We start from the raw sequence: 20092 nt of genomic DNA, 5'->3' as shown, positions 1-20092 counted from the left end.
TGGAGGTCACACAGTAATGTGTGAATATGACTAGTCCTGGAAGGCACATGACACTACACTTGCAGATCACCATTAAAACACATCAGACTGCTACTTTGTTATAGGGAATGCATTTATATGTATTACCAGAGGAAGATGAGTAAACTCAATTAAAACATACAATTTCAGTGAATATGACATATTTAGGTGTAGAAATATTTGGTGTATTTTGGTGACAAATGGAAATGTACAAGATGTTGTTTTCATAGTGTTGTTTGTGAATGTTTTAGTCTGGTCGTAAACTTTTTGCTGGTGCACAATAGCCGAACCAAAAAATCTAACCAGATTGTCACAATTTAATCATAAACTCTTGCCCCCAAACCTAAAGCTCACCTTTAGAGTGCCCTGTCTCTGCTTCTTTGGCACAAGTGTGGACCCCAATTGGGTAATATGCAGTAGTTGGTTTGTTATTTTGAAGGCTTTCATCAAGTCTTCATTTCTTAAAATCAGATTATCTCTATGTCAACTACAGATTTGCCTTTCTGATCCGCGATTTAAGGTTGATGCTTTGCTGAAATTTGGCTGCCAGATAATGGCAGTTTTAAAGTCCAGCTTTTATCTCTCCAAAATTAAGGGAATCAGCGCTTGGAAACATTAGTCTATACTTTTCTCACCACCAGGCTGGACTACTGTAATGAACTCATGTGGGGGCCAGTACATCCGCCATTAGTCATTGGCAGTGGGTACAGAACGAAATGTTAACTACAACAGTTTGCCCAGAATTACTTGCAACATCCTGCAGTTTTAGACCATTAAAAGCTTAAACAATAGGCAAATGTCAATGATAATTACATGCTGCTAGAGCAGTGTTTAGTTATTCATTTGGGATAGTTTTCTGTCTCATAACGAAACCAATCTATGGATATAAGACAACCAAAGGGGTGTGCGGTTCCATCTGAAAAGGAGCGCCATCAGTGTCTCATGGTACCATTTGGAGATTGGGCAGCAGCAGTCTACAAGCCTTGACTCATTCACCTCTCCCCTGGGAGTCTCCCCTCTCACACTCCAGGGAAATTGACCTGTGAGTAAAGCAGCCATTTGGGGGAATGGTTATTTATTGAAATGGTTCAGAGGAGGCCCGGCAGTTTTAGTTTCACACACTGTCAAGCACACACGAGAGGCAATCCTAAATGTTCCTTATAGTATATATCAAGAGTTGAAGTGTCAAGAAAACGTTTCACACCAGAAGGATTCTGTTTTGTCCTGTAGTCAATATTGTTTTCCTCCGTGACCACTTTTTTTTTTGCCAAGTTACAATACGACAGGTTTCAATTTGATCTACTTCACTCATATACTGGATCTGTCAACGCCTTTTAAAAGAGTGTGAATTTATTCCACATGGGATAAAACTTTAGCCCCTGTTGTTGGAATAATAACGGTAAAAATAATCTGTTACTTCCCGCATTTTATTACAAAGAAATGCTTTTCCTATCAAATCAGATTCAGAATGCATTTCTTATCATTGAAAAGAAAATCTTAAGAAATTATGACCAAAGCAGTTCTCTAAGACAGTTCAAAGTAAATGATAAATATGCATGAATCCGCAATAATGACAAATAATGAATATTAATGACAGGTAAAAAAAAAAGAGAGAGAAAACAATCAAATTAAATATGATGAATCAAAGTTGTAATAGAGCATAATATCAGGAAATAATTCCAAAGCAATTTATTGTAAATGTTGCTGTCAAATGCAGGGGATAGCAGTGACTTTGAGGGTCTCATAGTGCATCTTACTTTGGATAATTAAGCTTCCTCTCATATTCCAAAATAATGCTAGTTCCATTAGAGCCGTGTGAAAAATGTCTGTTTGGTTAGTTGTGCTTTGAGACCCTTCGAGGCACAACATTTGCCATCCGACCTTTGACACTATGAAGACAGACTCATACATACAATAACTGAAATGCTTTTTTGGTGATGCAATTCTTTGAGAGACTCACTAATACTGCCCGCCCAAGCTAGCGGCCAACTGATTTGATGCTCAGCGACATGACCTTCACGTCTTCTCCCGTACCACCCCAAGCCCCCAGGGTAACCCGCCTATCTAACCATCCCTGCCCCCCCCCCCCCCCACCATGTCACCACTGTTTGGTTCCTTTTCTCGTGTGCTTTGTCTATACAAGGTGTTGAAGGTGTTTATTTCCACTCCATATTTTGTGATGTGGGATGGTGCGTTGTACTGTAGGTAGACGCTGTTCTATTATGTTTCCATCTGTTCGACACTAGCATATTTTTAATATTACTAGTGTTATAATCAAGGCGTCTTGTCCCAACATGAACTGGCCACTTCCCATCCTGAGGACAAGCTCATGCTGACAGCTCACATTATAATTCATGAGTCCCCCAACCCCACGCCTGTCCAACACATACACACACATTCACATTTTCTATATTTAACCTTTGATGCTTGTCAACACAGCAGAGGAATTGTAATGCCTTCATCTCCAAGTATCCAATGATGTGTCCAAAGTAGCCCTGAAGTTATCGTGCATCTATAGCTTATGAGTAACAATTGATTGCTATGATATCACTAGGAACATTTTATTTCTTTGCTTTTGTCTATTGTTATCTATCCGCTTCTCTTGACTTTGAATTAGGGCTTCCACTTTTAATTATTGTCCTTAGTGACGTTTTCTGTGAAGAAAAAACAAAACAAAACAAAGTTTATCTTCACTAAATAGGTAAATACATTTTTCTGCGATAGGTGACCATTCATTATTATGAACAGCAACATCAGCAGCTTTGTCTTTTTCCTGTTAAACAACAACAACACCTAATTGGTACCAGAAGCACTGGCAGTTGTATTTTGAATCAGCAGCTGCAGGCACGTGAGAGCATAAACACAACTGTTTGGCCTCAGTTTTCAGGCACCCCGCTGCACTGCTAATAACATTTTCATTTTTCACAGAAACAAACATGTGTTCACTAAATCTCATTTGAGCCGAACTTTAGGAGAACTCACTGACCCATTGTCATTCTTGATATTTTATCTCTCTTTTTTACCTGTCTGGTTGGCAACTAGTCGACAGTGTACCCTGTCTGCGACCCAATGTGATCTTGGATAGGCTTCAGCAATTTGTGACTGTAATGAGGACACAGCTATGAAAAATGAATCTTTATTTTTGTTGGCATAATATGACAGTGTGACCTCTATGCACCCACTCATGGCTATAGTGTCACAATCATCCACGCCGTAGAGCGTTTTGGCCTCAGGAGATAACGTTTGCTTTCCTTTTTGTTTCTCTGAAACAGCACAAAAACCGTAATAGTGCATTCTTGTATCTAACGGTATGCAAACGGTATTCACATTTTAGCTTAAATGAACAGTAGTTTACAATTTCTTGCAAATAGACTCAATGCACTTATTCTCCCACTTGACTCGCAGAGCAATGACAGCAGTTGAAACCAATCTGACAGGTTGGAAGGCAGCCTGACAATGAAACTAAAATCAAACTAAATGTTTTGTCTAAATTGTTTGAGAACTTGACCATAGAGTACTTATGACTATTGTCTGATGATGTATTTTCAGACAAGAATTATCCTGACATGATTTTTAGCAAAATATTGGGTTAAAAACTAGAGAATTACTCACCCACTACCATGGACAGCAATCGATCCAATCCAATTTCAGTAGAAGAGCTGGCAGTCACAATGCAATCCAGTCAAAATTAAATCTAATTAAGACTCATTTTTAAGCACCTTTTAACACTCATAGTGCACAAGGTGCTTCACACAGTGGAAAAAAACTAATAAAACAACAAACATAAAAATGGTTGTTGGAAATCCCTTTCAGCACAGACCTAAGTGTGAAATGCTGGCTTGAAAAGATAAGTTTAAAGATGGATTTAAAAGACAACTTGTTTTTTTGGACTTGGGAATGTTTATAGGAGTATATCCAGAAGAACGGTGTGTCCTGGTAGGAAGATATTTAGTCACCAGTCCAGGGAGAGTCCAGGCCAAGCCATTGATGGCTGTATAAACAAACAGAAGGATTTTAAATACTGGAATCCAGCGAAGTAAACAGAAAACTGGAGTGATATGTGAACGTTTCAAGGTGATAGCGAGGGAGTTGGCTGCTGCATTTCACACCAATAGAAGTGAAGGGAAAAGAAAGTGGTTTAGTCCAGTTTAAAGAGTGTTGCAATAGTCGATCCTCAAGCTGATAAAGGCATTGACTGGCCCTTTGAGGTCAGCTGGTGCCAGGAATGCTTGACTTTAGTGAGAAGTCTAAATTGGAAAAATCTCACCCTTACAACTGAATTAATCTGCTTGTCAAAAAAATAGTCTGTCATCAAAAATAACTCCATGGTTGTTTCATGATGAAAATTGCAGGGTTAACGGTCCAAAATTGTGTGACATCAAAAGGATTAGATGTCTATCACTGTCAATGCCAGGCAGTGAGTTAGAAAAGACTAAAAGGTAGATGTATGCCGCCTCGTGGTGTAGTGGTTCACTCGCCTTTTGGTGCGGGCTCAATTCATGCTAGGGGTGGTATGATTGGGGGTGTGGATGGTCGTGTTGTCTTTCTGTGTGCTCTATGACTGGCTGGCGATCAGTCTAGGGTGTATTATCTAGGGCGGTATGGAAGATGAATGAATGAATAAAAGGTATATTTTACAATCCCTTTTTTTGCTTAAGAAATATTTTTCTTTTACACTTGTGTCAAGAGACAGTACAGACCAGATGTGCTCAAGAAAACATTCCTTGATCAGCAACTCTTCAATTTAATAAATCTGTTGTCCATTAGAACAGATTGTCTTACAGCTGTCCTGGAAAAGAGTTTTCCTCCTTCACTGTGATAATTAAGCCATTGTGACAAACGGTTTGGCATTGTTGTGGGTAGACCTAAATGAGAAATTATATATGTTTACCATGTGTGGTCAGGTTGCTTTGCATTCAAACTGCTTATTATTAATCGTCAAAGCAAATAGACAACATATTTGTCAACTTGCAATTGTATTGACCACATATTCATAAACGTACAATTAAAATAACGATTACATTTTCACAACTCTTTTAATTCAATAAAGTTGCCGTTCAATAAGTGTCTTTCACAGCTGTCCCAGAACTCAGTTGTTTCTGCTTCCTTTGTTTCTAGAATGTAGCCAACGTGACAAGATTGTTTGGCTCGATGTGCCTGTGGAATAGACACTCAAATTGATGGATAACTCGTGTCCAAGCTGACCCTTTAATGATCCGTGTCTTTTGTACAGTGTCCTTCACACAACTAGTGGAAAGGGTGGGTCACTGTCCCCCTTGATCCGATTGGAGTTGTGATCACAGGATGTGTGACTGATTTGTTGTTGGAATATATCTGCTCGACAAATGAGTCACTAGCAGTCATTCTTCAACCACGGTTGTAGTTACTCATATGACATTGACTAAGTATGCTTTTAAGTCTAGCTGACTATAATTCTTTCAAACGACACCTCTTGCTTCATGGATTTTTCACCCAATAATATTTCTGAATCGTCAACATTAGCTTGTCATAGTTGATTGATGTTTTCATGTTGGGGCAGTTTAGCAGCACTGCAAAGAAGCAAGTCACATTGTTCTTATTGTAGGTTTCTTCTGTCTGCTGTTGTCTTTAACATGGAACCAATATATTTTTTTTAATAAAAGGCAGTACTTTTCATATACTTTTTCTGCTGGCTACGTTCTCACATTTTTAAAGTATTGCTATGCAATCATTTTGCATTACACCATTTTTTTCAATCTTGATTTGCAAACAATCTCGAGGTAATAGAAAATCAATTAACAATTAGAGTTTAGCATTCCAAGTGTCATTGAAAAAGCTGACCAATGAATGTGCCAGGCATGTATACCTGCTAGAGACGGCAATGAATGATTCAGAGATGCAAGCAAATAAAGGCAGAGTCTGCATTCTGCTTGTGAAATAATGCAAGATCTGAAACACAGTAAAATGGAAGCTTGCATATTGATTAGCATAAGAACCCTAACATTCCAAGATAAAACAATATCTTCTCACCCTAGTCCACTGCTGTACAGTTGAACGTTTTGTTTAGTGACAGAAATCTTTTAAATATACACTTGAAATGTTGTTGCAATATGGACAGAACTTGAGAAACGGCGACAGTGAGCATCAGTTTGCACTTGGAGATAATTACACTTGTCTCTGCATCTCTGCTTATCCTGTCTGCAGCTTTCAGGTGGGATGGTGACGCATCGATTCAGGCAGGTAGCAGAGTGCTAACAGGCAGCCTGTGTCCCCGTGAGGGATGAAGGCTGCTGAGTCATTTGCGCACAGACACTCACGAAAACTGCATGAGCTTTACTAATTTCATAAATGCATAGTTTTCTCAGGGTTGTGCCGGTGCTTCTGTGTGTGGAGAAAGAAACAAACATGATGAGGATTTTATTACTGAAGCTCCCTTTGCATCACCTGTGCAGCCTGTTGAAGTGTGAGAGCAAAATAATTGACAGCATTTCTCCAGCTCCATGTAAGTGTGTCATTCAAAACGACCACACACTAATGGACAGTTGTAAGAGAAGAACACATTTTGTGCCAGGGTTGCTTTTCCTCCTGGGAGAATGGTTGAATGATTAGTTGGGCTTGGGGATGATGCAATTGTTCTCTCTCTCTCTTTCTCTCTATAGATATAGGTATATGTTTATATGTATACATGTGTACATGATATAAAAATTGTGGACATTTATTATTGGCGAAAAGTTCTGAAGTTGTAGGTGTGTAGAAGCATGTATTTGTTTTCTCCCCGCCATCTCTATGTGGGCAGCAGGTGGGAAGTAAACAATAACGATTTTGGGAGATTGAAAGCGCTTCACCTCTTTTACTTTTAGCAATTCAATGTCCATCCAGCAGTGTTCATCCATCACCTGAAAAGTGTTAGCAGACGTGCAGTTTATAAATCTTCCATTGGCAATAGTTGGCATGTATCTTACAGGTAGTTCACGTCTGTCACCATCTAGTTACATGAACTAATGGCTTTGTCCAATCAGATACTGTTCCTCAACCTAGAATCCGTAAACCTATGAAATGCAAGAAATATGATCAATATTTCAAGCACTTTTACCAAATTCATAACTTGGATAGAACAATCTTACCTGTGGGTACATTTAGTTTTGCTCCACCAAAGGTATTTACAACTTCACTGCCCAGAGAGAAAACAGTGAAGTGACGTTAAATGCTGACAGTTGTCAAACAGTGAAGAGTGAAAGCTAAAGAGGCAAGTGTAGGAAAAAAATAAAGCAGCTAGTGAGACTTACAGTGAAATGATGGATGAAGGCATGACGTGACTCAGCTCTATTGTCGGCCACTATTTCCTTGACTGGCAATTCCAGAGCTCTGCACGACGAAGACAAATTACCCAGCAATGAAGGAAAATGAGGATTTTATCACCCATTTCCCCCTCACATGGTTGTGGGCCCACAGATTGCTTTTGTGTGCGTGTTTGTGCACTGGGAAGTGAACCAATGGCTTCCTGACAGGCCATCTTCCAGTCATTCCTCTGCCCAAGGGTGCAGTTTAGTGAAATCGGTCACTCGGCTGGGGGTTCGTGAGAAAAGCCTCAGGTTTAGAACATATATATGTCACCAAGAACCTGTGTGTATGTGTGTGTGCACTGGGGGGCAAGCATGTTTAAAAGGACATCCTCTGATATAATTACACAGCCTCAGGGGAAGAAGAAATCCAGTCCCTTTATGCCCCACCTTTTATGTTAAAAAAAGAGAAAAGAAAAGAAAATCTAAACTATGAAATAGAGTCTAACACTGCCCTCATAGGAAGTCATTATAGGATTATGTTATTCCCACAGTATGGATATCTTCCTTGGAGCATCACACAATCTTCACAAGGAATGAAGGAATAACCCAAATGTTTGTCCTGGATTGGAAAGTGTGATGGCTTTGAGTAACATAAATTAAGTCATGTTCAATTTATTCATGTATTTTTCCTATCTTTAGTTGATGATCCGGCTTGTTGGCATTAAACCTTGCTTGCTAATCACGTGGTAATGACAAAAAATGACAAATGCAAAGCAACATTCTGTAGAGAGGTGGAGTTAAATGGTGGTGGATCCCTATTGGCGTTTATGTTATGACGTTTGCCAGTAACAAACTCCCAATAGGGGTGAAAGATATTGCCTAAAAATGTAATTTCAGATTTTTTAAACTTTTAACATAAGCAATATTTACTTAGTTCAGAACCCAACTGGAGACTCAGTAGATGTGCTTTGTTGTTTGTCATGACATGGATAGTGAAGCAATAAAACATTAGACAGTATTAATCACTACAGTTGTACTCGGGGTAGGTTCCCTCAAGGAGATTGGCGCCCCACTTATTTTTGTCTTAAATAATAATGCCGCTGGGAACACTAAACACACACACCAAACTGTACTGCTTGGGAGAAAGACTCTTGTAAAGATGTGGAGATAAATGTATTAAGGCGCTGTATTGAAGAGTGGATTGCTGAGCTAATCCTTCTGGAACTTTCTTATCATTTTCTGTCAAATAGCGTAGTCATAAAAGTTTTATGTCATGCAGTGTGTGCGACAGAGCAGTTAAACTTGACGGAATTATTAGCCCAACAGAGAGCGTTTCATAAGCAGGCATTGTAGACAAGTCATGCTCTCAGGGCTCTCTCCGAACTTCTTCGCTGTGCAGCTGTCTGTCGCCATGCTCAAGGGCATCAAGCATGTGTTGATGACACGCATGCAAAAACACCCACACACACAAGAGTGTTATGTTCAGACTCAGAAGTTGTCCAAATTGGGCCATGTGGCAGACTTCTCATATAAAGAACCCATATACATTTGGTCGTCGGCTGGGCATTTATCTAACATAATGTGATTGCGCTGACATGCATTCGCACTCAGTTGCGATGGGTCAGGATGGGCCGCACGGTCAGGGGCTGGCCCCTCCCCAGGGTCCTGTTTTTACTCACAGTAGTGCTGGCCATTGTTAGTCCAAATGTCAGGCGTCAGAGGAGTAGACCCGATTGAAAGTGAAGCCTCAAAGTTTAAATGATGCTTTTCTTTCTAGTTCCCTTTTCATTGTCAGAATACTTTAATTAGGGATATTTAACATGATGTAAATAAAACCAAAGTAGTCACAATTAATGTATTTTCGATGATAAGGCGGGTACTTCAAATGCTTTTATAGGTGGAGCTTTTTGAGGCAAACAGCAATCAGTTACTGGTTATTTGTATTTAACATTTATCTTACAGCCTCTGTTTTTAAAGGCAATCTAAATGGTTCATGGAGTGTTGCTGTCTGACTCCTACTGCTGATGAGCGTAAAGACTAGCATCTATTGATTATCTGAATAATCAGATGTGTTACTATACTGATTGGTGCTTGCAAGACAAGCCTGAAGTCACTAAATTCCAGTTGGATTTCAAAGGATATTCATCTCTTTTTGTGCATAACTAACTAACACTGTTTTTGTTGATTGTGGACATTCTTTAGCAGTGTAGTACATCATAATATTATGCCTAGTTAGGAAAGTTATCAAATCTCATTTCTGTCCTTGTTAGTCACCCTGTATACTGAAAAGGTTCTTCTCATCTGGGAAGTAATAGTGTTTTAGCGCTTTTATCTACAAACGTTTTTTGAGTGACAGACCCAGACACAAAAAAATTCCAGTCAATTTGAGATTTGAGATTGACCACAGAAAATAGAGGAGCCAATCTTTTCTGGCTGGGAGTTGAATCATTTCACCTAGAGTCGAGTTGGTGGATGGACTGTGAATTGAGAGTCTACTTTGATAGTTGTTCTACTACAGGGGAGCAGTGGAGGCTTAGGTGAAGGCTAAGGTGAAGTGTAGACAGAATGTGCTCTTTCGATTTCCTGTTCTTAAGAAGTGCACCAGTGATGTATCCAAACTGTGCGCTTCATGCTTTATGTGCGCACGGTAAGTGCATCAAAGCTTGGAGGCTGGTTAGCCACATTCTAAAGAGGGGCACTTCCAGAGCTCGAGCCACCCATCCATCCATTTTCTGCAGAGCTTGTCCTCATTAGTGTCAGAGAGTGCCTTGGACTGACCATGTGTCAGATACAGAAAAGGCTGTATATTGAAAAGCAACCATTCCCACTTACATTCTATTGACAATCCAGAGTTATAAACTGCACATGTTGATTCTCCCACCATTTCTACACCATATGGTCATACGTGGTAGTTTGAGTTCTCAATAAAGCCCTGTGTCCTTTTTGTATATCACCATGAATAATACATTCATGTTATAGCTGTATGTGTGGTTATGCATGGGGTGTGTGTGTGTGTCAAGGACTGTTTAGTCTTCAGGCCGACTATGGAAAGGCCACAGCTGTCAAAGAACTCACGCTCATCTCTATGTAGTCTCTATTAAAGAAGATGTTTGCATTCAACTCTTTGGTTCTTTACAGTATGTGGCTTGCTCTCTTTCTGCCATTGAAGATTTGAAAGGGCAGGCTCGCCATTAAGAAAGTGATTGACAGCATCAATTCATTCCTCGTAGTGATCGGCAATAATGTGCGTTCTATGTTCATGTTTGTGCATTGCCTAGACAGCACTGTTCATTGGAGGCTCCCTTTACCCCCACCACCCTACACACACACACACACACACACACACACACACACACACGCACACACCGATGCTTGGCCTACATTTTATCAGCATGTCTCAGTCACTTTTGACCGAGATCAAAGCAACATGCTTGCAGCCAGCAGAGCGTGCCTGCATGCATTATCAATCACGTGTGTCTCTTTCTTTTGATTGGACAAGGGAATATATTTCACTGCAGAGATCAAAAGGAATGAAAGATGGCGGGGGTAGATGCACAAACAAAAAAAAATCAATTCATTCTTTGTTATACTGTTGTACTGTGACAAAAATGCATGCACGAGAAGATTTTTCTGTATATTCAACCTTGAAATTACCCCTATGCGAGTGAATGGCTTTTAATTGAGAGTGAGTCTTTTTCCCCTTCATTTCCATCTCTTTTAAAGAGAGTAAATTAGTGATAGCAGTATGACATTTTATCTCAATGAATACAATAGGCGGAATTATTCGCCTTAGCTGTGTACTAATTTCACTTTTACAATAATTATGTTACATATCAACAATGTATGTCAACACGTTTAAAAAAAAATACATTTTTGTAAAGGGTTTAGAGCCGTACTCGGCCCTGTGCACATTTAATTTTTTGATGGATGCAGTCTGACTGGACACAGCTCACATCGACAGGCAGCTGAGGAACGTGTCCAAGCAGCTCAGTTATACACTCATGCAAACACACATCGACACACTGTTTCCAGGCAGTCTACTGGTGTGGTTGGTAGTGAATTAAAGCTGGACTTTGGCTGCACCTGAACACGTTCCACCAATTCTTTTCCTTTGCTGGTTTGCTGGTTGTGAGTGAAAATATATTTTATTAATGTACACTAGTACCTTGACTTTAAAGTTTAATCGATTCCATGACCGAGGCGGTAACTTAATTTGTTCAGCACACTACGCAATCATTTTTTTTCTGTATCTTGCAAATAAATGGCGACTTCTTGCAAAAAATAATCGGGTACAGGCTGCAGCTCACTCATACATGCATTGAAAAAATTCCAAGTATCAAATGGAAGCATTATTTGGTCATTCCCTTAAAATCATCTCATCTCATTTAATGAACCGCTGTATCCTCACTAGGGTCGTGTGGGGTGCTGGAGCCTATCCCAGCCATCTTCGGGCCAGAGGCGGGGGACACCCTGAATTGGTGGGCAGCCAATCGCCTTGCACAAGGAGACAAACAACCACTCACACTCATACATAGGGGCAATTTAGAGTATCCAATCAACTTGCTATGCATGTTTTTGGAATATGGGAGAAAAACGGAGTACCTGGAGAAAACCCACACAGGCCCAGAACATACAAACTCCTCCCAGATGGACCAACTTGGATTTGAACCCAGGTCCCCTACTGTGAGGCCGATGCACTAACCACTCAGTCCCCAGACCGTCCTCCTCAATCAGATACAGTACATTTATTCAAATTATTATTTCACTTGCTCTTTATTCTTTCTTGAAAGACATTTAAATTTCATATTGCCAATGGTGATTATATACATTCAATATGTTTAACAGAATTTAAGAGAAGAGCATTTAATAGTATAAACCTTAATAGTTCTTTATGCAGCTGAAATACTGCAATGCTACAGCAAATGCCTGAAACATGACAGCGTCAATGGATTTTTTTTTTTCAATTCCGAGCTCTGCTGTGCTGTGTGTGATGTTGGAAGGCTGAAGTGTGAAGACTGACAAGTGTGGCCAGTAAGACTGTTTTATTTTACAAGATGTGGACAAAAGTTTGTTTCCATGGAAACTGTAGTAGAATCTTAGGGAGACTGCGAAAAAATTGTCTGAGTGTCTGGTATTGAATTGAAATTACACCATGACCTTAGTTGTATACCAAATCGATTGAGAATTTTTCATTGATTCATTTAAAAAAAATACTCCATGGGACATTAATATTGCGCTTTTGAAAAGCGGTGCTCTAATGGTTTAGAAAACTGTTAAAAATAGGCAAGTGTGTATGAGCAGCATACGAAAGAATCCAATCACATCACTTTCAACATTGTCTTGAAATTATACACAGGGGAATGCTGTGGAAAACAAAAAAAGCCTTCTATTTTAGGTCTGACAGCTGTTTTTAATTAATTTTAGGGAAAAATATAAAACTATATTTTTGTGTTATCTAGCTAGTTATCTAGTTTTGTTTTGTTTTTTTCCTCTACAGCTTAACTATTTTTTAGTTATGCTTTCTAGCTATGCTGTCAGCTTAATACCAAGCACACAATTGGACATCTCATTTGTAAAAGCATGACATTAATTTATTAATAATATAACAAGATGCACGAGGGAAAACAGACAAACGCCATACAGGAAAGCCAAGACCCTTTATTGAACCCTTGGTTTTAGAAAGCTTAGGCAGATGTGATAACCTGTCTTATAATACTTTGCCGGTACATCAAAATTTTATTAATTTCCTGCCGCTACTTCATCCAGTCCAACTCCCAGATGGTTTGTTGAGAGACCCAATGTCCGTGTGGTCATTTTTTTTTAGACACATGATGGACAGCACTTTAAATACCCAACTACCTGTACAGAAATATTCATATGAAAATGTGCATATTGTATGTAGTTAGAATAGAAAATAGAGAACACCGGCACAATGCCAAGTACCATAACACAAGTCTTCACACGTATGAAGCCATTGTGCCATGTAAACAACCCCCTACCATCACATAAGCTTCATTTCAGTGGCAGGATCACAGCTGTGAACTCTCAATTTGGATCAACACTCACGAACCAGCGTTGTCTCATTTACTTTCCATGTCCCAAGTGTCTTTTAATCGCTTGTACTCTCTGCAGTCTTTGCCACACATGTCCTCTTGGTTTCTTCCCCTCTTCCTCCTCCTCCCCTTGGTACTCTTGCTCATCTTCAGAACCCATTGAGGATTTGCAACAATGGCGCTCTAGACTGGATTATGCTGTGCATTGTCCGATGGGAAGAGTGGAGAGAAATCAATGGGCATGTGATTTTCTAAGCTGCTAACTATCCTCTGACATGTCCACCAATTAGCTAGGTCAAATGAGGATACATGTTACCTACTGTATTTGCACAAGGTCATTAGATAAGTAGGCTACAAGTGTGTGCATGTGCCTGGATGGACATCAAAAGTGTCTGTTTACTCGTTACATTTACTCACGTAATTTAGGCCATTCATTGTGTTTGTCACGGCAGGTTTAATTAAGAATACCTTTTTAGATGTGCCACTTTTTGTTAAGAGTGCCATTACTACATTCTTAGTTATGTTTTTCTTGGTTTCCTGAAATGAATGAGTTATGTATTTTCATTAGGATTAGATGTATAATTGTATCAGATAATGTGGCAGGGTTGGGCCATACCAGAATTTAGTGTCATTTGGTATTTGGGAGGTTTCTTTGTATTATAAAAATGTAAATATTGTAGCTTATATATAAATATTTGGAGGAATGCATTTGACTTGTGCTGTAGTTCTGCTTTTTGCATTGAGCTAACTCATTTCAGGCTATACTGCATATTAGTGTTTGTGTGTTTTGTGTGCGCTTAGACGTGTGGGCGTGTTTGTCTGTATTTTTCTCACTTTCTATCTCTGTGTGCCCCAACGCTTAATGTCACATCTTTATCATGTGGACATTGCCTGTGTAGGTGTGTGCCTGTGTGCGACTTTTGGAAACATGAAACAGTTACGTGTGCTTGTGTGCTCCCTTTGTCTTGATTACCAGTATGCATTGCTTAATAACATTTGGGATTACACCATGTGCAGCTTGTCACACTCGGTGTAATTGCATCCACTTTGGAGAAATGAATCGAGAAGCAATTTTGCAATAATTTCGATTTTATGACCCTGTTAGTTAGTGGAGGCTTTTTTTTTCCAGCCCGCACACACTCGCACACACACCCTCAGTTGCTGCTCTTCGATTTTTGCTTTCACCAGAGGACAATTAAAGACATTTTTACCCACATACCATGCATTTAAAAATATTAGGAATGTAACATGACAGTTGCCTAAATCATCAAATGCACAATTATGCAAAAGACTAAACTTTTAAGAACTTATAACCGCAGAAATACATTTTATGCATTGCACGTTGTTCCCTTGTGTTTCTTTATTGTTACTATAGGGTAATGATAAACGAGTTAAGCGCAGAAGAAGCTCAAAACATAATAGAAATAAAGGAAAGCATCTGGATTTAATCAAGTGGTAGGCTGATTGAAATATGACTGATTGATTATAATATTGTTGTTTTGTGAGTTTAAAGATTGGTGGTTAAAATGACCAAGTTACTCATAGTGTAGTGATTCATTTACCATTTTTTTGCACGTGAATTGTGCTTTAAGTTTCTGTCCAGTGGTGTTGTAAATGTGAGTTTGAAATATTGTTATCGTTGCTTGAATTGTAACTTTGTTCAGATTTATATAATGCATAAAGGTATTTCTTTCAACGGTCAATACTACAGTTTCACATCCAAATATTTAGCACATGCATCAAATCGATAAGATATCAATTTGGGGGGCACAAGTCAACCTTGTAACCTCTAATTCCTCTCATGTCATGAAACACATGCCGCATGATCGATCCGGGAAGTCATCAGGAAGCTGCGCCAGAGTCCATGTGACAGGTAACAGTGTTTAGCATTTATATAAGTCCTTGTCAGTATATGCTGGCCAAGAAGATTGCACTGCTCTGGCCGCGTCTTAGCATCCTAGAATATAGTGTTCCACTTCTCAGGTTTGAGTTGTGCTTGGCTGACTGATTTCAGGACAGTTGTGAGTGAGGGCCACTCGCTGCTCTGTCAGGGATGGAATCAGAGGCACTGGACTGAGGCCTGCCATCCTCTGTTACTCCTACTTGTCAGCTTTTCTCTCTCTAATGGCTTCCCATGTGGAGGACATTTCAAGTGAAGAAGGAAAATTCATATTCTCTCTAACACTTGTCTGTACAAAAAAAAAGTGTCATGCAATTTTCAAAAAAGTTGGAGAACACAATGTTACAATAGAAAAGATGCATTGACTTACATTGGATGTAAGGCAAAGGGGCCACTGAAAAACATCTCTTTTCCTTGCTTCCATTTGAGAGGAAAATAACGCTTTAAACATCCATAAGTCACACAATAATAACTCAGGATAACATCACACAGATTAGGTCAAATTTTCCCATTTATCAATGTATTTTTAAATCACTTCATCTCATAAATTATCATTTTGTGTCAATATGTGATTCGTCTCCTCTTCTCATAACTTCAATAAAAAATGTAGATGTCAGCTGTATTACAACTTGGGCATGATGGTGACACCTTTAGCTTTGGAAGTATTTGGATGGTGACAGAAAGTTAAGAATTTGCCATAATACTTGAGCCCAACAGATTTGAAATAAGTACAGTGAATATTCAACGGTTGTCCATCATTTTGAATCCTTTTTTATGAGACCGTTTTTCCATTTTCTTTTTCAAAATCAGGTTACATTTAGCAGTTTTTTTTCCAATGAATTGTTTCTTTTACAAAGCCAATCACTCTGATGCAGCTGTCACACTTATGCAGACTCATTGAAAGCCAGGCCATAATTTTTAAAACACAAATGAAAATCCTTTGCAGTAAATGACTGCCTGAAATCTGGATTCCATTCAAATCGCCAAATTTCAAAGATGTTTTTACCAGAGCTTCATTGTCAGCATCTCAGTGGCTGCTTGATTAAGTCTCATTGCATTTGGCCTTAATACACCATAAGCATGTTCCATTTCATTTGTGGACTTATGTTTCTCGTTATTCATTTCATTTATTCATCTTCCATACCTCTCATTCTAGAAAGGGTTGCTGGAGCCTAACCCAGGGCGAAAGGCAGACTACGCCCTGGACTGGTCGCCAGGCAGCCATAGGGCACACAGAGAGACGACCCAATCATACCGCCACCAACGGGAATTGAGCCTGCGCCTGCCTGCAACAAAGTCAGGCAAGTGAAACACTACACCACAAAGCGGAAATTCTTATATTAGAAACCATCTTCTTACTGTTAAGCAGAACTAGTGAAATTCCTATTTCAACTTTGTTAATACAAAACAAATGAAATTCCTCACTTCCAGTTCAACTTTCTACTTTTGCATACCTGGGAAGTAATAACTAATACATGTACTGTCACAGTAGCTGGCACGGCTAACAGCTTGGCATAAGTCTGTGGGTTTTAAGTGAGTAGTAAGGCAGTCATTAAAAGTATGTTCTGACAAGCAGTCCCCCACAGGTACTGAGCTCTAAGCAAGCTCCTTAACTGTCTCCTTACCACAACTTTTACTTTCTGACAGGCAGTCCAAAATAATTAATGTTCACCTTAAAAACATCATTCAAAATTGGATTGATTGGAAAGTGGAAGTGAATTTGAAAACCAGTGAAAGCCTGCCTCTCCATTATTATGAATGCCATTAAATTGCCATTACGCAGCAGATAAATAACAAACAGTCAGATTTTACCCACAGCCATATCATAATGCCGGAAAAGAAAGTTGAGTTAACACTAGCAAAAACATGGCCAATGACTTCATTCCAGTTTTTTTTTCCATCAAAAGATTTCCCCAAGTTATGCAGACACCAGTAGTTGCACCAACCAAACATGGTGGGTGGGCTGACTGTGGTATAAACACTTCTTAAATTAGCAAGACTCTTTTCTTTGTGGGCAATTCAACATCTGGTCCACATAGAGCTTACCTTGACTTAAGGTTCATATGTAAATGGCTGTGTAGTGGCCTGTCAAAGTTCAAGGTGCAACCTTAAAAGCATCCGCAACACTTACACAATGCTTGTAAGGTTCATGTATTTAATAATCAAGCAACTTAAATTAGTATGATAGTAGATTCCACCTGTCAGCCTTGGTTTTTAGTGCAGTAATTCCAATGTAAACGTAGAAGATATTTAGATACTCTCAACCAATTGGCATGATTTCAGAACTGATTATGTATTCATATCTTCTTTTTCTATTACTACCAAAGTTGCTGACAGGTATCAAAATGTAAATAAGATATATATGAATATGCTGGTAAGCATGTGCCCATCTGATGTAAACTTTACAACATTAAATGGTTTTGAGGGATATTTCCAAATTCACTTTTAATTTAGGGTTAGTTGTGCTTGATGTATGTGCTTGTATGTTTGTTGTTTAAAACATCACTTGTGGCGGTACTAAAAGTATGGTGTTGACAGATTTAGCCTATGGCCATTTCAACCAATTTCCTTTGGAAACTTGTTTTAACTTGGAAGTCAACAAGCACCATGCTGAACGGTTTGAGCATTCTTTCAAGGTGTCATGCAAGCAGAAAAAAATCAAGGGTTCTTGCTGTGTATTCAGTCTGTATTTTTATTGTTCTCCAAATCCCTTGGCTATGGCGTGAGAAACAGTCCAGCCAGGAAAATTCCCCTAATTTCATCATAATGAATTGTGTTGTTTCCTCAACGACTGAGTGTTTGCTGGTTCTCAAACAGTCTCATGGCAAAGGCATAATAAAAAAAAACTGGTAAACAATGGCTACACAAATGCTTTGATAGCCACTGTAAGACTACAAAGAGGTTGTTTGTAGTTCAAATATTTCTCTTCACCAAATTTCAAGGAGATACACATACATATAGAGTATGAGCTCAGCATTGATTTGCAGCCAAGTGTATTTTTTTTTTAATTAAACAACATTGGGTATATGGCTAAATAATTTTGCGTTAAAGCATCCTAACGTGTAACCTTTGCATAATGTAGTCGACTCATGGCATTTTATTTCAGTGTGGTATTTCCTATTGCATGACTCAAGTGGTAGCCCAAGAATATATGTAATATCAAAGCTATCATTATTGCAGTTGTGAACATATACAGAGTATCTGATGCCAATTTAGACGATTTATATCTTACAGTTATACGTGCAGCAATCTGGTTTGATCGAAAAGATCTGAGCTATTCTTAAATTGACACCTACTCTTCTTATTCATTTTTAATGATGTCTATCAAAGCCAACATGACATTACTAATGTCTTATGTTTTCATTTTCATCTGGTCCAGAGCTTCTAACACTTAATTGAAGGAGGCGCCCTCAAGGCTCAACCATCAAATCGCCATCATTCAAAATTCCAAATCATTTTCACATTTGTAAAATAACAAAATCTTCCGACGGTATCACAAATGACCAAAATATGTAAAAGCATTTTTCCTGCCTTTATAACCCTGTAACATATTTGTCATCCATAGCCTCTTTTCCCACTAATAGGGCTGCTGAGGCTGCTAATGTGGCAGACACTTGAACATATATCCCAGTCTTCACTTAACACATAATTAATAAGTGAGGTCAATAGACAGATGGACATTAAATCACAGTCACCAATCATTACCTTTAAGATTGCAGCCCTTCAAAGAACACCTCTCTAGAGTCTCTTCATGTTTTCCACCACTGAAAGGCTCTCTTACTCAATGAATAATTCCAGCAATATTACTACTAATTGGAAATCCGCCCTCCCCCAAACACGCACACACACACACACACACACACAACAAAGTACAATTATAGAATCCCTCATCAAATTGAGCTTTGTTATTCAAAATTACAGATTTAGCATTTTATTTTTATGTTCATTTATATGTCAATGACATTAATTAAATCATATTTTTTATTGGACATTGACTATTGTGACCTAACAGAAAATTACTACTAGACAAACTCAATAAAAAAAAAAAGATTTTGGCAACGATACACAAATTAGGATTTGAATCACAACGCTCTGTGTTTGGGTATGCTGGAGCAAAAATATGGTGATGAAATTAACAGTAATAATTCATTCATTACATGGCACAGATCAAATAGCTTTCCCCCTTTTATGAACAGAAATAGTATGAAGTTCTCTTGATTGGATTCCTGGTTACTTGTTTGTCCCAACAAGGTGTCCTTGACTATGATATCGAACGACAGTCAGTCTTGATGAGCCTGTTTCAACACTGCCCGTCTGGAAATACTTTAAATAGATCAGATGGCATGTTTCTGATTGGGTTATTCAAGTCCTGGCATCATAAAAATAAATTTGATAAACAGCCAAACAAATCTTAGTGACAGGCCACATCTAAAGATAGATCAATATCAAATACAAATTGGCTAGCTGTCAATTTGACTGCATTGTAACTCCACATAATCAGATCAGACCTCTGTCTAAACAACACAACACATCCAGAGTGAATAGTAATAATCAGATAGTTTAAAAAATGAAAAGAAAATCACAGTAAATCAAGACTGTTTTTTGTTCATTGAATATAAGATGAGTATCGTACATTTGACTTACTTCGACCCCCTTTTAAGTGCCGCAAGCAATTGGAGGACAGGGACTAGTTTTGTCCCACTTCCCGAATGCCCTACATACATTTGAAGTATGGTTGCCCTCAATGGTATGGGTGGGGTTTAAAATGGGACTTATAGGTTGTAGCAGTGCAAAATTCCAATGGGTAGTGGGAGCATAGACCTTGTACGTTTTTATTTCATTTGCTTTGACTACATTAG

General features: G+C 38.8%; 1 long non-coding RNA gene across 1 annotated transcript in view; it reads left to right on the top strand.

Annotated features, from left to right (window-relative positions):
- Positions 1-20092, top strand: part of LOC144202583 (uncharacterized) — a 28838-nt gene extending 8746 nt beyond the window's left edge. The window contains exon 3 of the long non-coding RNA XR_013327511.1: positions 16390-20092. This is a non-coding gene — a long non-coding RNA (uncharacterized LOC144202583). The remainder of the gene's footprint in view (positions 1-16389) is intronic.

Source organism: Stigmatopora nigra, chromosome 10, assembly GCF_051989575.1.
Source record: "Stigmatopora nigra isolate UIUO_SnigA chromosome 10, RoL_Snig_1.1, whole genome shotgun sequence".
Classification (NCBI taxonomy): domain Eukaryota; kingdom Metazoa; phylum Chordata; class Actinopteri; order Syngnathiformes; family Syngnathidae; genus Stigmatopora; species Stigmatopora nigra.
This window is presented reverse-complemented; position numbering and strand designations above follow the sequence as displayed.